Source organism: Cupressus sempervirens, chromosome 2 (assembly GCF_028749045.1).
Source record: "Cupressus sempervirens isolate cs-2001-9-10 chromosome 2, ASM2874904v1, whole genome shotgun sequence".
In the NCBI taxonomy this organism is placed as follows: Eukaryota; Viridiplantae; Streptophyta; class Pinopsida; order Cupressales; family Cupressaceae; genus Cupressus; species Cupressus sempervirens.
In genome coordinates, this window is record NC_143119.1 from 372310467 (window position 1) to 372329426 (window position 18960).

Here is an 18960-nt window from a genome sequence, read left to right on the forward strand (position 1 = left end):
ACTTGGCATATATGATGATAATTGGATGAATCAATAAAGTGTTTATTATTCTATCTCTCCTTAGTGTTGTTCTCTACATGTTTTCTTCTTTTTTTTTTTTACTCAACAAGGTGATTGGATAGTTAGGTGTGCCTCTATGTCTAGTTATCTGAGCCTCCTTACTGCACTATCCTTCCTGTACTTATAGTCTTTCTTGTCATTTATATCACTCTCACTCTTATTAGGATGCTTAACATCAAAATGACCAACTTCATTACACATGAAATAAATCAAGGGTAGTTTACCTTTGTATTTAGCTTTACCTCTTAACAATCTTCTTGCAAGCAATGCCTCAAGTTCATCTAGATCATCCTCACATTCTGATTCTATTTCTTCCTTACTTTTCTTTTCTTTCTTGCAAATTCCAATGGTTAGTGAAGATTTAAAAGAATTTCCAATTGTAACCACACTATTGTCAAAATTTCTCAATTGAAATGTAGTTAAACAATCAACTAAGCCGTTAAGTGCCAAAACATTATCAAACACGACTCTCACTTCTTGAATTGCAGAAGTTTTACTAGTATAAAAAAGTAGAAGAGTTCTAAGAAATTTAATTACAATTTTATTGTCAATGATAATTCCTATAAAAAATTTGATTACACTCACAAATTATTTGATTCAATTCACATACTACACAACATTTTTACCTTCTTTCACTCTCATGTCATGATACTTGCCTCTAAGACTTTCAACTTAAGCTCACAATACATTTGGATCTGCACTGTGTACTTGTGTCAATTTGTCACATATCTATTTAGCATCAGTCTAATTCTTGATATCATGAAACTCAACATCATTGAGTGTAGATGCAATCTTAATCATTAGGCTATTATGGTTCTATTAGAAATAGATAATACTGAGAGGGGTTGGGGGTGAACCAATATTCTACAATTTTTTTCCCACAACTGGATATTATTAATTACTTTACAACATGCATATGAAAGTGAGCCAATAATGATGAACAATAAATAAATTCATACACAAAGAGAACAAATAACACCATATTTTGTTAAATAGGAAAACCCTGGCCAAGGGAAAACCTTGTTGGGGATGGTACCTATTGGCTCCCGATTTAACAATAATTTTAACTACCAAGTAGTTAAGATAGGATTGCATCTAAGGAAAGATATCTCCTATGATGGATACAATTTGTCAAGAACTCGAGACAAGTATAAAGATGGACTCCTTCTACTTTAGGCTCTGCAAAACCTAGGCATGTAGAACTTTAGATTCGTTTGTATGGTATGAGTTCAAAGCATACATTTGAATCTATATAAAGTAGATTAAACCCTTATTTCTCCTATACTCATGCAATAACTAATGTATGCAGTAATGAGTTACACAAACCTATGAAATCCACAAGCTAACTAAGGTTATCCTTTCAACTCCTAAACAAAAAGGGAAAGTGGATAATTGATAATTTGAATTTGAATAAGCAAAACCCGACATATGCAACAACAAGCTGAATTGACCATGTAGCTGATCAGTACCCTATCCATTAGGTATTCTATAAATCACAACACACATCCAAGATATCAGTGATATATCTTATACATCAAGATATCAAATCCATCCTTATCACTTTGTGAAACAAACATCAATGTTCATATTAAATCTCATACTTATCGGCTATCGTTCTCATAAAATATGCAATCCCATCAAAATATATCAAGCATTTACTTGATTCTTTGAACCAAAAATAAAACACACCAAGATATACAGCTCAAAACAAGATACAATTCAACCTATGTTCTTTGTCCACTGATCACAAAAGTTTGCAAACAATAGAGAAAGGAGACAAGAATCATAATGAAACTAAAAATACTTTGCTGCTTTTTATTCATTTCCTTGAAACAAATACATTAAAGATGTAAGAAAATAACTCATGAGTCAACAAATAGATCAAAACTTTCACTAAAACTTCATTGATATTGTTCATACAAGTGAAAATGATGAAAGAATGGTGGAATCACAGCTAGAGCTCTGCTCAATGGACTGGAACGAACCTTTTACAATGAGAGAAAAATGAAAGATATAGAAGAATGAAAGATGGTTGGATCTGATCTAGAAGTGCCAAATGTAATTTTCAAACTTCATCAAATGTTGTTGCAAAGGCTCTTTCATCTCTCCTCTTCCAACTGCATATCAAATCCCATCATTTGCCTCAACAAACTCATCAAAATATTTTCAAATGATGAAGAAACTAATCTACCTAAAAACGAGCCAAAACTGGTATTGAAATTTAAGCTAAAACCCCACTAAATAATTCCAACTTCAAAATACCACTCCCAAGAACATTCTTGCCAAATTTGAGGACAACCCATTTAACTATTTTCTCTAAAATTGAATTTGAAACTCCATGGTCTTTTACATAGTAAAATTTGTACACAAACTCACTGTAAAAATGGATTTCTCATCTTCTCCCCTTTCCAATGATATATAATTGTCCTAATTAGGACAAAAATACCCCCATGGGCAAGCATTTGAAGTTACAAACATTAGGGATGAACAATTTTTTTTTAAATGTTCACAATATTTCAAATTTAATATCGTCAAATTATATAACATTTTTCTACCTCACATTTAAAATCTTTATGAAACATCTCAACTTCTCAACTTAAAAGATCTTTATAAAATGAACTTTGGAGATCAACCTTTATCTCTACTTCTGCACTTAAAAGTTCCCAACTTCTCTACCATCTCCACATGTCCACTTAAAAGACCTTTATTAAAATAAGATTAACGTTTATCTCTACTTCTCCACCTCCTTCCTTAACTACGTACTAACCATTGAGATGTGAAGATTAACCTTCATCTCCACTTCTCCACTTAAAATATCTTTATAAAATAAACTGTGTAGATGCAGAGATTAACCTTTATCTCCATTTCTTCACTTCTCTACCATCTCCACATCTCCACTTAAAAGGCCTTTCATTATCTCCACTTCTCCACTTAAAAGATCTCCACTTCTCTACCATCTTCACATCTCCACTTAAAATAACTTTATTAAAATTAACTAAGAAGATGTGGAGACTAACCTTTATCTCCACTTATCCACTTAAAAGATCTTGATAAAATAAACTATGGAGATGTGGAGATTAACCTTTATCTCCACTTTTCCACTTAAAAGATCTCCACTTCTCTACCATCTCCACAATTGCACTTAAAAGACCTTTATAAAACAAACTATGCAAATGTGGAGATTAACCTTCATCTTCACTTCTCCACTTAAAAGATCTTTATAAAAAAAACTATGGAGATGTGGACATTAACCTTCATCTCCACTTCTCCACTTATCCTCATCTTAATGAATGTTCAACAACACCTTTTTAATGCTGAAAATAGTTAAGTAGCCTCTGGAAATGACTTCAAAAAGTGACAAAACTACATTCTTTGAAGCTAATGCTTCACATGGTGATATTATTTCATATGGAGAGTACACAACATCAAACGAATATTCATTTGGATATTGGAGGGAAAAGTTATTCACTTTCAAAGCTGCCCATTTAGACGATTATGCACATTTAAATTACTTGTTCTAGAAACCTTAAAAAGTGCATAATTTATGAGCTTCAAAAGGTTATCAAATGGAAAGCTAAGGGGCTATAAATTTGAAAAATGGTAGATAAAATAGTATAAAATAATGGAGTATAGTTGATTTTAGCTACAGGTCAATAGTGTTTGAGACAAAATTTTTTTTTGCAAAATATGTCAACACTATATCAAAATAAATTACATATTAAATGGCCATAGGAAACCTACCAAATGGACTCATGATGGGCTCAAATTGGATACAAAGAATGTATCTCATGTCTAAAAAAAATCATTGAAGGAATTTTATCAATAAACTTAATTGGGCATAAGATATTAACCTTCAAAGTGGGCTATTCAGATTTGTGACATAGTGCAAACAACATACCAACATGAAATGTTAGACTTTGATAAATTTAAAAAACTACCAAAACTCATCATTGAGACTTGAGATTTGAAAAATAGGCTTTATTATATGCATACTAAACATTCCCAAAGTGGTGATCCATGAAACTTAACTGTGTACAAGATATTCAAATGCAAACTAGCCCTTCAAACTCTCTTTGACACTTGGGTGAAAATGCAGATTTCTCAATTACTCAAAATGAAACTTCACGAGATGATTCAAAATGACAATTTATCATCATGGAGTGCATGAATATACTAAATGAAAGGTGTGGGATAGCTAAAAAACCTCATAGGGCTCAAATTTACAGCCAAGTACATATGCATGGAAAGCATTTATAGGGACTTCTTTAGCAAAGTTTTCACAATGATACTCAAAATCAATGATGCATTTTTTAGTCCCAATAGTGGTTCTATCTGGGGTTGCACGTCCCTTGGGGGCATGGCAAGGATTCAAATCTATTGAAGATGCAAACCACACCAACAAACTCTCTTGAACAACTTTATTGAAAATAAGAAAACTACTCCAAAACTGTACAAACGATGGCCCTGAGCCACCAAACTTCAAAAAAAAATATTACCTCTATCATAGACTTGATTTTTCATTTGCACTTTCATGAGACAAGATAAAAACATCACTTCTACTAGTTTCACAAATCAGATTAGCATTCTCAATCAGCTCATTTGGTAAAACCAACTCTACATCGTCACTTTCATAATGCATGTAAAAACTATAATCACTCCCTAAAACTTGCTCGTTATGAAAGTATGGATCAACATGTCTTGGATTTCATAATCAAAATGAAATTATTTCCCATAAAATAACTTATGCATACTATCCAATGACAACACAAAGGTTTTGTGTTCTACTTGATTTAAGGAGTCACATAAATAATGGATTTGAAACTCACCTTGTGTATCCACTTGTGAAAGGGATATCAAATCTGATTTCTCTTCTTTTACAATCTTGTTATTCATCCAATTAGGTTCAACAAGTTCTAAAACTCCTTCACATTTTCAAACAATAGATTAGTCACCAAGTTACAAAACATACCATGTAAGTGTTCACATACAACATGCTAATTACTATCATTGTCCTTTTTCAAAAACTCATTGGAATGAAATTTGAATCTATTAAACTTATCATCACTAGACCCATCAACAAACAAGGAAAAATCATAATCAAAATCAAAACTTCCAACCCTTTCCTTTTCTTCATACAAACAGTCAAAACTTATTGTAGCATCATCCACATGCGAAGGATTTGAATCAACGCTAAATCTTCCCTTAGTAGAATTACTATCATATACACCTCCAAAACTTGATGCAAAATATTTTGATTTTATATTTCCTTCAACATCAGACTTTGGGGAAAGGACTTCATCATGGGAAAAAAACATAACAAGGGAAGGATAGAGCATCCTTAAAAACATTTGCAAACCTTTCACAATCACGAGCCAATAGTTCAAAATTTTTATCAACATTTAGCAAGACTTCATCACAAGTATGTTCTCCTTGGCTCTGATCATAATCCGACTGATGTGAAATACTTGTAACAATAGTATCATCAGTATAGTAATCTAAAAAATTAGAATCCTTACTACATGTTTCCCCTTCTCTACAAAATACCTCAACACTAGGTACATCACCATAATCATTTTCATCATAAGAAGAGTTATCCTTGCTATTGTTATAACTTTCTTCACACTCATATATTCTATCACATGATTCATTTTCAATCATATATCCATCTCTCTCATGTCAACTTCAATCATCTGATTCATTAAAACTTGAATCCTTCTCTTCACAATTAGAAGACAAATTACCATCATCTATGGATTCATTACATTCAACATGACTCTTAGCAGTCACTATCATTATGAGAAGATTCAAGAATTCTATTGTTATACAAATCACTCTCCATCTTCTTGATATATTCTTCAATTTGAAAAAGCTTTTGTAACAGGGATAACTTTAAGAAATCCCCCTTGGGAAAATTGTATAATATTTTGGTGAATCAAACATTAGTTCAGGGGAAAAAATTAATTTCTATTGGCAAATTTATTTTGTTTGAGTAGGAAAATTTTAATTTTATTGGTGATTTTTTTCAACTGTATGAAAATTTTATAAAATCTTGGCAAGTCTTACATTATTAATGAAAATCATGAATAGAAGTAAACATATCTAGAAATAATGATTTTATTATTATTATTATATGGATCCTAATTGATTATAAAACTTGAAGGTTAAATTTATCCTACTTGTATCCTTATAGTTTCCCTCTAAATTATTCAATGCTGGTTTGGAGGCAAAATGTCTATTTTTTATAATAGTTGGAGGATCCTAAATCAATGGTCTAAATGCTATTTGAAGCCAAACTTTAAAAAAGGATATTGAGTTTTAAAGAAAGTACCAAAACTAAAGATACACGTTCCACATCAGATCTATTTTGGGCCAATGTGAGAAAGGATAAGAAGTTTCATGGAAAGTCTCTAGAATAGAGACACATGTCAAATCTACATGCTTAACCCATAACACAACTTCAATTTTTACCAAATATTGGCTAATATGACATTGATTAAAACAAGAATTGGAAATTGTAAGTGAATATATATAATTTACAGCATGGAAAAGATAGATTGCACTAGCGAAGCCATCACTAACATACAAATACTTATGTATTATTATTGGCAATTGGACTAAGCATTGACCTCAATTTGTGTAAAGTACAAATGACATGACTGCCCCAAAAGTGCAAAATACTTAGCCAAATTTGGGATCCTTGATGATTTAGATTAGCTAATTGGTGAATATTAGCCACTAAAGTTATCCTTGTTTTGTAATCTTAAAGGTGTTGGCCAATCAACTGAATCAGGCATGAAGACTTTTAAGGAAAACAATGGGCCACAAAGATCCTTTAGGTCTTAAAGAAACATTAAGCTCTATAAGTGCTAACTTAAACTTGATATAAACTTGAACATCTCTTTGACCTTGTATACTTCCTACTATATTTCTTATGAAGATGATAACTTGATTGCAAAGTTCCTTTCTCAATATAACAATTTCTTCAAGTATACTTTCATGACTTGAACGTAAACAACCATTTGTAGATTTGAGATCTAACTCCATTTCTAGAAAAACTTCTACCTCTTTCCTTAGTGCCAATATCATTGAATAGAGGCAACCATTCTTATCACTTCATTTTCATGGAAAGAAAAAATCATGAAAACTAAAATACCTTTTAGTGTTGATGCTACAACTAGATCTGCTGATTTGGAATAGGTGTAAACATGAACTTCTTCATACCATTCATAAAAGTCATGTACAACTGCCATCTACTTGAAGAGGACAAAGAAACCACTATTTAGACTCACTTTCTAATATTCCAATTCCATAAAATAATAGAGGTATACAACACATAAAATTATAAATAAAGAACTTATAACTTCTCTTTTCCTATCAAGAACTACTCAAAAAAGCTTCAGATCTACCCACATAAGCTAAAAATCCTTTAAAATATTTTGCATACAATAGTTTGCAACTAGTAGAAAGATTTTAGAGTCACCACTCGTAGTTGTGAGAAAAGATTTGAAACATGATTTGTCACTTGAAAAATCTAAACAAAAATTTCAACTTATATTAAAACTTGCAAATCATCAAACCACTCTTGGAGATTTATACAATTAGGAAAAGAGGAAAATGCATTTGATGATTATTGACTCTAAAATTTACAACAACACTTCAAAATATTATCCAACTGAACTGCTTGATGATAAACTTACTATGGTTGTACCATACAATTTTCATCCAACCTTTGAAGAACTAATGTCCTAAATAAGGTAACCATTGGGAGAGATAAATCATAAAAAATAAATGAAAAACACATCACAATCTTTCTGCTATATAAATTTTTTGCATGCCTTTCTTCTTGCTGTATTAAATCTCTTTTTAGATTTAATACTTCCCTAACAGAGTCACCATTTAGTTGGCTCCTGATTTTATAGTGATTTTAACTACCAGGTAGCCAAGACAAGATTACATCTAAGGGAAGATATCTCCTTTTATGGACACAATTTGTCAAGAACCTAGGCCAACTATAAAGATGAACTTCTTCTACTTCAGGCTCTTCAAAACCTAGTCGTATAGACCTTTATATTCGTTCATATGGTATCAGTTCAAAGCATACACCCGAATCTATACAAAGAAGATTAAAACTTTATTTCTCCTATACTCATGTGATAATAGAGGTATGCAATGGAAACCTACAAAACCTATGAAATCTACAAGCTAACTGAGGGTATCCTCTTAGCTTCTAAATAAAAAGCAAAAATGGATAATTGATTATTTGAATTTGAATCAAGAAAACCTCACATATGCAACAACAAGCTGAATTGAACCTATAGATGATAAGTGCCCTATCTAATGGGTATTCTATAAATCACAACACACATCCAAGATATCAAATCTATCCTTTTCACTTTGTGAATCAATAATCAATGTTCATATTGAATCTCATACTTATCAGACATCCTTCTCATGAAATCTACAACACTATGAAAATATATCAAGCATTTACTTTATTCTTTGAAACAAAAGAAAAAACACATCAAGATATATAACTCAAAATGAGATGCAATTGGACCTATGTTCTTTGTATACAAATCACAAAAGTTTGCAAACAACAGGGAAAGGGGACAAGAATTAAAATGAAACTAAAAATACTTTGCTGCTCTTTATTCATTTCCTTGAAACAAATACAATAAAGATGTATGAAAATAACTCATGAAACAACTAGAACTTTCACTAAAATTTCATTACTACTATTCATACAAGAGAAAATTTTGAAAGAATGGTGGAATCGTAGTAGAGCTCTACTCAATAGACTCAAACCAACCTTTTACAATGAGAGAAAAAAGAAAGATATAGAAGAAAGAAAGATGGTTGGATCTAATCTAGAAGTGCCGAATGTAATTTTCAAACTTCATCAAATATTGTTATTAAGCCTCTCTCATCTCTCCTCTTCCAACTGCATATCAAATCCCATCATTTGCCTCAACAAACTCATCAAAATATCTTCAAATGATGAAGAAACTAATCTGCGTAAAAAAAGCCAAAAATGCTATTGAATTTTAAGCCAAAAACCTCACTAAATAATTTCAACATCAAAATGCCACTCCCACGAACATTCTTGCCAAATTTGAGGACAAACCATTTAACCGTTTTCTCCAAAACTTAATTTGAAAGTTAATGGCAAAAGCCAAAATAAATTGTTAAAATTGCTCCAATTTAACAAAAATAAGAAAATATTTTGCCTAGTAAAATTTTAACATAAATTGATTGCAAATATGTATTCCTTGTCTTCTCCCCTTTCCAATGATATATAATTATTCTATATCAGGACAAAAGTGGCCCCTAGGCAATCATGTGAATTTCCAAACATTGGGGATGAATAAACCTTTTTTAAAAGTTGAAAATATTTCAAATTTAATACCTCACTAAATAATTTCAACATCAAAATGCCACTCCCACGAACATTCTTGCCAAATTTGAGGACAAACCATTTAACCGTTTTCTCCAAAACTTAATTTGAAAGTTAATGGCAAAAGCCAAAATAAATTGTTAAAATTGCTCCAATTTCACAAAAATAAGAAAATATTTTGCCTAGTAAAATTTTAACATAAATTGATTGCAAATATGTATTCCTTGTCTTCTCCCCTTTCCAATGATATATAATTATTCTATATCAGGACAAAAGTGGCCCCTAGGCAATCATGTGAATTTCCAAACATTGGGGATGAATAAACCTTTTTTAAAAGTTGAAAATATTTCAAATTTAATATAGTCAAATTATATAACATTTTTCTGCCTCACATTTAGAATATTTATGAAATCTCTCCACTTCTCCACTTAAAAGATCTTTATAAAATGAACTGTAGAGATGTGGAGATTAACCCTTATCTCCACTTCTCCACTTAAAAGATCTCTAGTTCTCTACCATCTCCACATCTCCACTGAAAATACCTTTATTGAAATGAATTGTGGAGATGTGGAGATTAACCTTTATCTCCACTTCTCCACCTCCTTTGTTAACTTGTTAAAGATCTTTATAAAATGAATTGTAGAGATGTGGAGATTAACCTTTATCTCCACTTCTCCACTTAAAAGATCTCTACTTCTCTACCATCTCCACATCTCCACTTAAAAGACCTTTACTAAAATGAACTATGAAGATGTGGAGATTAACATTTATCTCCACTTTTCCACATATCTACTTAAAAGACCTTTATAAAATGAACTGTAGAGATGTGGAGATTAACCTTTATCTCCAATTCTCCACTTAAAAGATCTCCACTTCTCTACCATATCCACATCTCCACTTAAAGGACCTTTATGAAACAAATCATGGAGTTGTAGAGATTACCCTTCATCTCCACTTCTCCACTTAAAAGATCTTTTAAATTTTTTTTTTGGAGATGTGGACATAAACTTTCATCTCCACTTCTCCACTTACCCTCATCTTAATTAATCTTCAACAACACCTTTTAATGTTGAAAATAATTAAGTAGCCTTTGGAAATGACTTCAAAAAGTTACCAAACTGCATTCTCTGAAGCTGATGCTTTGCATGGTGATAGTATTTCACATGGAGAATCCAAAACATGAAATGAATATTTGTTTGGATTTTGGAGAGAAAAGTTATTCACTTTCAAAGCTTCCCATTTAGCTATTTGTGTACATTTAAAAACATTGGTTTTGGAAACCTTTAAAAGATGCATAATGTATGAGCTTCAAATGGTTGTCAAATGGAGAGCCATGGGGATATAAATTGGACAAATACTAGATAAAATTGTAGAAAATAATGGATTATTATTGATTTTAGTTGTAGGTCAATAGTGTGTGGGACAAAAATTATGAAGAGGATGTTCAAAATTCTGCAAAATATGCCAATACTATATCAAAATAAATTGCATTTTAAATGGCCATAGGAAACCTATCAAATAGACTCATGCAAGGCTCAAAATGGACAAAGAATGACTCTAATGTTTAAAACACACCCTTGAAGGAATTTTAGCAATAGACTCAATCGGGCACAAGATATTAACCTTCAGACTGGGGTATTTAGATCCGTAGCATAGTGCAAACAACAAACCAACATGATACACCAGACTTTGAACAATTGAAAACCCTACCAAAAGTCATCATGGAGACTTGAGATTTATAACATAGGTTCTATTATATGCATACTAAATATTCTCAAAAGGGTAAGCCATGACACTTAACTGGGTATAAGATATTCAAATGCAAACTGACCCTCCAAACTTTGCTTGACACAGGCAAAAATGCAGATTTCTCAATTGCTCAAAATGAAACTTCACGATATGATTCAAAATGACAATTTCTCATCATGGAGTGCATGCATATACTGAATGAAAGGTGTGGCATAACTAAAACACCTCATAGGCCTTAAATTGATAGCTGGGTACATATGCATGGAAATCATTAATGGGGGCTTCTTTAGCAAAGTTTTTACAATGATACTGAAAATCAATGATGCATTTTTTAGTCCCAATAGTAGCCACAAGATGATCCACTAAAAAAAGAATCATGTTAAGGATATTGACCTTGTTAGGATTTTATGAAGTACATATAGTGTCTTAGTCCTTGTTAAAAGCCTCAACCCTGTTTGGAGTTGATTCAACCTTGATAGGAGTTGGTACTACAATTATAAATGTATGCAAGAAGAGACCATGTTTCTGACATGCAATCATACAATATAGTGCCTTTATACAAAATGAGATAGATACAATAGCCTCTTTACTGCTGACTATTGTACTTTGTATATCTGTAATCTTACATGAAATTTTGAATCATAAAGCCTTCACTTAATTTCCCATACCACATATAAAGTCTGCATACACACCACTTATTTTGGAAGTGATGCAGGAGCATCCAATGGTGTAGGAGAAATCTTGTATCACCCAAAAATATGCTTAGTGTTAGTTTCTATTTAATGTGTTTTTATTTTTGGATACCCATTTGGGTCAAATAGAGATTGCAACTCTCATAGTTTCACTATTGGTTTTCTAGGTTAGTGTTTTTGAGCACCTTGGGATATGTACCAATGTAAAAAATAGGTTATTTTATAATTGAGCTGTAATTGAGTGTAAGTTTGACGGATGATTATACCTGTACTTTAAAGCGTTCCAAAAAAAGAATTAGGTCAAAAGGCTTTACGGTTCGAAAGTTATTGTAGTTTTAAGTTGCGTCGAGACCCCCTAAGAGCATTTCAAAGTTAGAATTCAGACACTAAGCAACCTTGTACAGGTCCAAAAATGGGGGATGAGAAAAGAAATTCCATAGGGCTATAAAGCACTTAGAGAGCTTTCCAAAAATGTAAATGGCTCATCAATCAAAGTGCCAGATCAAAAGTTATGCCTCCCGAAAGTTGTACTACCATTTTTGGATTCGTCTAATTTTGCGCCAACTTCTAATGTATTTTTTAGAACCTTATATTTTGGTGGTGGGTTTCAAATGGCATATACTAAAATTTATTCCTAACTGTAAACCTAATTCAGGTTACTTAAGGTCATTTTTTGCATTGTAAATACAGTTTTTGGTGGAGTTTGGGAGAAGGTACTATGAGGAGTGTTTTTCACTAGAATCAGACAACATTGTAAGCCCCTAAGCCATGCCATTGAGTCTATTTTCATTGTATTGAATGTAATAGCATATGACTTCTGATAATAATATTTTTCTTTTCTTGTTGTGTTCATTTTGTCTTTGGTTGTGCCTCCATCAAGTGGTATCAGAGCAAGTTTTCATGAGTGTGTAGATAGAGTGTCGACTATGAGGTAGTTTGCACTAGGATTGTGGGTTTTGATAGAGCAATAAGATGCCTCCATGAAGGGAGAATGATGGAAGGGCCAGAGTTGTTCCTCCTAAGGTTAGAGCCCTCCAGAGACAAGTTCAGACATTGCAAGAGGAAATCTGTAGAGGGATGAATATTTCTACAGGCGATGAAAGTGAGGAGGAAAATGAAGAAGAATAAAATATTATGCAGGAAGGGGAAGGAGATAGAGAAGTCCTAAAATAGGTGGAGGAGAATATTTTTAGGGATATTTCCAAGTTGGCAAAAAGACCTAAAATTGACGTCAATATGTTTTCGAGAAATCTAAACTTGGATGAGTTGATCGACTAGATCAATGAGTTAGAGGATTATTTTGAATATGAGGATATTAGGAATCTTGATAGGGTTAAATTTGTGAAGGCCAAAATGAAAGGCCATGACAAAATTTGGTGGCAAGACGTTCAATTGGAAAGAAATACAAGAGGAAAAGAGAAAATCACAAGATGGGATTGCAAGGTGTACAAACTAAAGAAGCAGTTCATTCCTATTGATTATGAGCTTGATTTATTCAAGAAGATGTAAGGGTTAAAGAAAGTAGGAAAATCTATCCAAGAATACATTGAGGAATTTTATTGAGTCCTTATTTGGGTGGGGTATGTAGAAGAAAAGAGGGAGAAGGTTTCCTATTACCTTAATGGGTTAAGACCTAGCATTTAGGAGTTAAGTCTGGTTAGAATCACTAGCATTGAAGAGGCATACCAATTTGCCTTATGAGTTGAGGAGAATTTAAACAAAAAATTTGATAGAAGGAAAAGAGGGCGCAGTTAAGAAGGAAGGGGTAGTCGCAGGTTATTTGGAGGCCAAAATGAGAACCAAAAGAAAAATTAAGATGTGGGTACCAATTGAAACTGGAGGAAAGAGGGTTTAAGCCACTCCCATGATCAAAACTTTAGATATTAGAGAGGAAGAGGTAGAGGACATGGACAAGGTTTAGGAAGAGGAGGCTTTCATGGTACCTATTTTCATTGCAATGAAGAAGGTCATCATGCCTACGAATTCCCTAAATGCCAAGGAAGGACAAATAGGGGAGCTAATAGTTAGGTAAGGGTTGCTCATATGGATGATGATACATAGTCATCACATTTAGAAGATCCACAAATAGGAGAGGTTCTAGTTAATGAAAGGGTCTTGCTGAGCAGTGAGATTGAGCCTAGACAAAGGAGGAGTTTGTTTCATACTAGGTGCAAGTGTGAGGGTAAATGTTGTGGTGTGATTGTTAATGGTGGGAGCATTGAAAACTTGGTGTCAGAAGAAATGGTCTCAAAGCTAAAGATCATGAGGGAGAAACATCCCCATCCCTATCAGATTGCTTGGGTGCAGGATGATCATAAGGTCCTAGTTAGTGAGCAATGTTTGGTAAAGTTCAATATTGGGAGTTACCATGATGAGACTCTCTATGACATCATCCCAATGGATGTTTGCCATTTATTATAGAGAAGGTCATGGTAGTTTGATAAGCATGCTATACATGATGGTCATGCAAATACATACTCTCTGACAAAGGATGAAGTTCACCACAAATTGAAGCCCTTGATAAAGGAGGGTGAAAAGGTATGCAGTAGTGCTAGGGTATGTCTTGTTGATGGAAGAAAATTTCTAGATGGCATGAAACATCAGCATATGTGTTATGCTTTAATTCCTAGAAAGGATAAGGAAGGTAGTAGTGAAGTTCCACTTGAAGTTTTGGGTCTATTAAGTGAGTATGGAGATGTCATCTTTAATAATGTTCTATAAGGGTTGCTATTAATAAGGCAAATAAGTTATCAAATAGATTTAGTCCCTAGAGCTAGTTTTCCTTACAAGGCTACTCATAGGATGACTCCTACTAAGACCAAGGAGCTAAACAAACAAGTTCAGGAGCTATTGAGGAAAAGTTTGATTTGAGAGAGCCTGAGTCTGTGTGCAATACCTGGAGTGCTAGCACCAAAGAAGGATGGAGAGTGGAGAATGTGTACAGACTCATGGGCTATAAATAAAATAATCATCAAGTACCAATATCCTTTGCCAAGGATGGATGATCTTATGGACTTCTTGAGTGGAGCTCAGTACTTCACAAAGATAGATCTCACGAGTGGCTATCACTAGATATGTATACAAGAGGGAGATGAGTGGAAGACTACATTCAAGATCAAGGAAGGTCTATATGAGTGGTTAGTCATGCCCTTTGGACTAACCAATGTGCCAAACACCTTCATGTGGCTTATGAATGAGGCACTAAAGAAAATTTTGGAAAAAATTATTATTGTCTATCTGGATGATATTTTAATTTTTAGTAAGTCTCTAGATGAGAATTTATTACACATTTGTAGTGTCCTTGAAAGGTTAAGGGAAGAGAAATTGTTGATTAATTTGAAGAAGTGTAGCTTTGTTAAAATAGAGTTTGTCTATTTGGGGATTTTTGTATTAGTTGAAGGTCTCAAAATGGACCCAGAGATGGTGAAGGTCATCTTGGAGTGGCCTACTCCAAGGTCTACCACTGAGGTGAGGTCATTCCATGGTCTGACTAGTTTTTAAAAGAAGTTCATAAGGAATTTTAGTAGTATATGTGCACCCCTAACTAAAACAATGAGGGGGGATAGAAAAGAGTTCAAGTGGACTATAGGAGTTGCAAGGAGTTTTGAATTGATGAAGAGGAAGGTGACAAAGTAGCTTGAGTTGGCACTTCCTGATTTTAACAAAGTTTTCTAGGTGGATTGCGATGCTAGTGATATTGCTATTACGGATGTGTTAAGCCAAGAAGGTAAACCTATTGCCTATTTTAGTGAAAAATTTAATGATGCAAAGAAGAAGTATTCTATTTATTACCAGGAGTTCTATGCAATAGTTTAGGCCTTAAAGAAATGGAGGCATTATTTGTTTCCAAAAGAATTTATCTTATATACTAATCAATAGGCATTACAGTACCTAAATAGCCAAGGTAAATTGAATCAGAGACATTTGAAATGGGTAGAGTTCATGAAAGCTATACATTTTTATTGAAACATAGAAGTGAAAGGTCTAATAGGGTTGCAAATGCATTAAGTAGGAGACAGTTGTTGCTAACAAAAATGCAAGTTGAAGTGGTTGGGTTTAATGAACTCAATAATCTATACCCTGAGGACCCTGACTTTGTAGAGGCTTGGAAGGCTTGTAAAGAACCTATTACTCTAGACAAGACCAAGTGGCTAGATTACATGATTCAGGATGGTATGTTGTTCAAGGGTAGTCAATTGTGTATTCCAAGGAGTTCCATGAGGGAGAACTTGATCAAGAAGAAACATAGTGGAGGGACACTTTATCGAGATAAGACCATTGGCATTATTAGTAAACATTATTTTTGGCCTCAATTGTCACAGGATGTGAAGAATTTTGTGCAAAGTTGTTGAGTATGTCAAACAGCCAAAGGATTTAGTCAAAATATTGGACTCTATCAGCCATTTCCTATTCAATCAAAGCCTTGGGAGGACATAAGCCACTAATAGATTTGGCATTGATTTGCGACGGCTATGTGTCGCACTTATGACAGCAATGTGTCACCACTGCGACAGATATAGATGTCATAGTTATTTAGTCACAATTTACAATGTCTACCCTTGCCGTCGCAATTGTGACGCCTATCTATCGCTATGCAGCCACCTTGTTGTCCCGTCATCCTCGTCGCAATTCTTGTGTTTTTCGTCGCAATTGCGACGGGGTTGCCATCGCACCTACAGCAACCCCTTCGTAATTGGAGGGTAGGTGTGATGGCAACCGCGTCGCAATTCTCGTGTTTTCTGTCGCAATTGTGATGCCAACCCCTCCAATTGTGTCGGGGTTACTGTAGGTGTGACGGCAACGCCGTCACAATTGCGACAGTGGAAGGAGTAAAAAAAAAATAAAAAAAAATTCGTGCTTTAAGCTGGTCTGATGATTTATAGATTTCACTAAAGTTGACACCTAGACGGTGCTCTTCTGACATAGAAGTTACTTCCAGCATCCACGTAGCTGGATTATAACCTTCCTTGATCTGTGGAACCCCCTCAATGGCCTACATGAATCATTTTCAATTAGCTGAAACATATATGATGATTGTAGCTAGTGCTTGACTCTTAAGCTCAACGTATTGAGAATGTTTGCTAAAAGCTTAGTGGTCAACACTATCCGGCATGACCAATTCCTTGTATATAAAATCAACTTCCTATTGGTTCTAGTACAATAAACTATGACTACTTACAACTTCAAAATTCAAACTGCTCATCAAAAGGTACCAGATTCAGATCTAAATCTCTCAACAAAATAAAACCGTAGTGGATGGCATCTTACCGAAAAATATTCTATAAGTTTGTTAGAATTGTGACCAAGTGGACCTGCATAGATAAACTGACCTCCTCGCTTCATTAAGAATAGCTGCAACATATTTCATTTAGCTTTAAGAAGATGCCAATTTCAAATGCTTCACAAAGCTATTTTAAGAAAACCAAATCTTTACCTCGTCAAATACCTCGAAGATATCAATACTAGGCTGATGGATTGTGCAAACAATAGTTCTCCCCGTGTCAACTAGATTTCTTACTGTTCTCATAATTATAGCTGCTACTCGAGCATCCAAGCCTGAAGTTGGCTCATCCATTAATATAATTGAAGGATTAGCCACAAGCTCTACTGCTATTGTTAACCGCTTACGCTATTCAGTAGATAGGCCATTCAGTCCAGGAAACCCAACCAAGGCACCTCTCAAAGAAGTGAGCTCCACAAGTTCCATTACTTCATCCACAAACATTTGAACATTGAATTTCACATTGTAATATTACATATATAATTAAATAGAATAAAAAAAAAAATAGAGCAATGAGGCTAGAGTAGGAATTTAGAATATTAAAAAACAAATAAAAAAGATGGTGCCAAAAGAATTCCAGATTAATATTCATCGGGAGTTCAATTTAGAAGGAGATTGTTATAGTGAATATTTTCGTAACACTTATCAAATCTTTGGTAGCCAGCAACCTCTTTGCACTGGTCTTCAACTAGGTTGTTTATCCAGCAGTAGTGAGTCAAGGCATTAATAACGAGAAGTCAAATGGAGATCCTGATATTCAATGCTCACAAGATCAAAATAGCTTTTGTGTATACACCAAATTTATGGTTGGCAATGAAACTAGGGCTAGGTTTGAGGCACCTACCAAGCTTCTGCATGCTCAATCTGTCAAGTAGATGAGGACACTACCAATAATGTATTTCTCAATTGTAAGTGGACTGTTCAAATTTGGTGTCTACACAGCTATGATTCTCTACAACCATGCTTGGATTGATGATCCAGATATCAAGAGATTTAAATTTAATTGTGTTACGTTAATTTTAAGCACAACTGCAAAAGATTTAAGACAACAATGTAGCTCCAGAACATTGGCTTTCCACATTAACTCCAACATTGTGCCCATGCCTATCTTGGGAAAAAGTGAATCATTCAATTACATAAGAAGATTCTCTAAATAAAAACTGTTGAGTAAACAATCATAACCAAGACATCTTACCAAAACCAAAAAAATCACTGAAAATTCAATCTAAAACATTCAAATTTTCCATGTTAAAGTAAGTCTAAGTCTAATGACTTGAAGCTGACAGTCTTTTAACAATTCAAAACAATGTCCTAAGAAGAACACCCATCCCTTTGCAGCAAAGCAATTATCACATCCTTTCAAAAGCAAACTGATACAATTTTCACCATTTCTTAAGTCTCCATGAAATTTGTAGTCACAACTGATCTTCTCAATATACTCATGTTTCCTTTCTAAATATTAATCTACATCTTACCTTTTCATTTCAAATGTTGCACCATTAATTCTTCACACATCTAAATTATTTTATACCCATCAATGACTATTAATTGCATTTGAGCTTCAGATCACTGTCATCTAGTAAACATTTATTTGACATCATAGAAGTGTAAAGATAATTTAAAGCTGTTACTTCTTGATCCTTGAATCTTTTCATTCAATCAATGCTATTAGTAGATGAATTGTACTTACATTATGTTTTATCCAATTTGTAGCAGAAAATAGACATCAATCTATTTTCTCCCTTTAGTGAATCCTCCATCCTGATGCTTGAGATAGCATACTG

At 33.5% G+C, this 18960-nt stretch overlaps 1 pseudogene; it reads right to left on the reverse strand.

The window, feature by feature from the left end:
* LOC149572690 (ABC transporter G family member 32-like) overlaps positions 1–17620 on the reverse strand; it is a 31878-nt pseudogene extending 14258 nt beyond the window's left edge.
* Positions 17621–18960: the final 1340 nt, after the last annotated feature.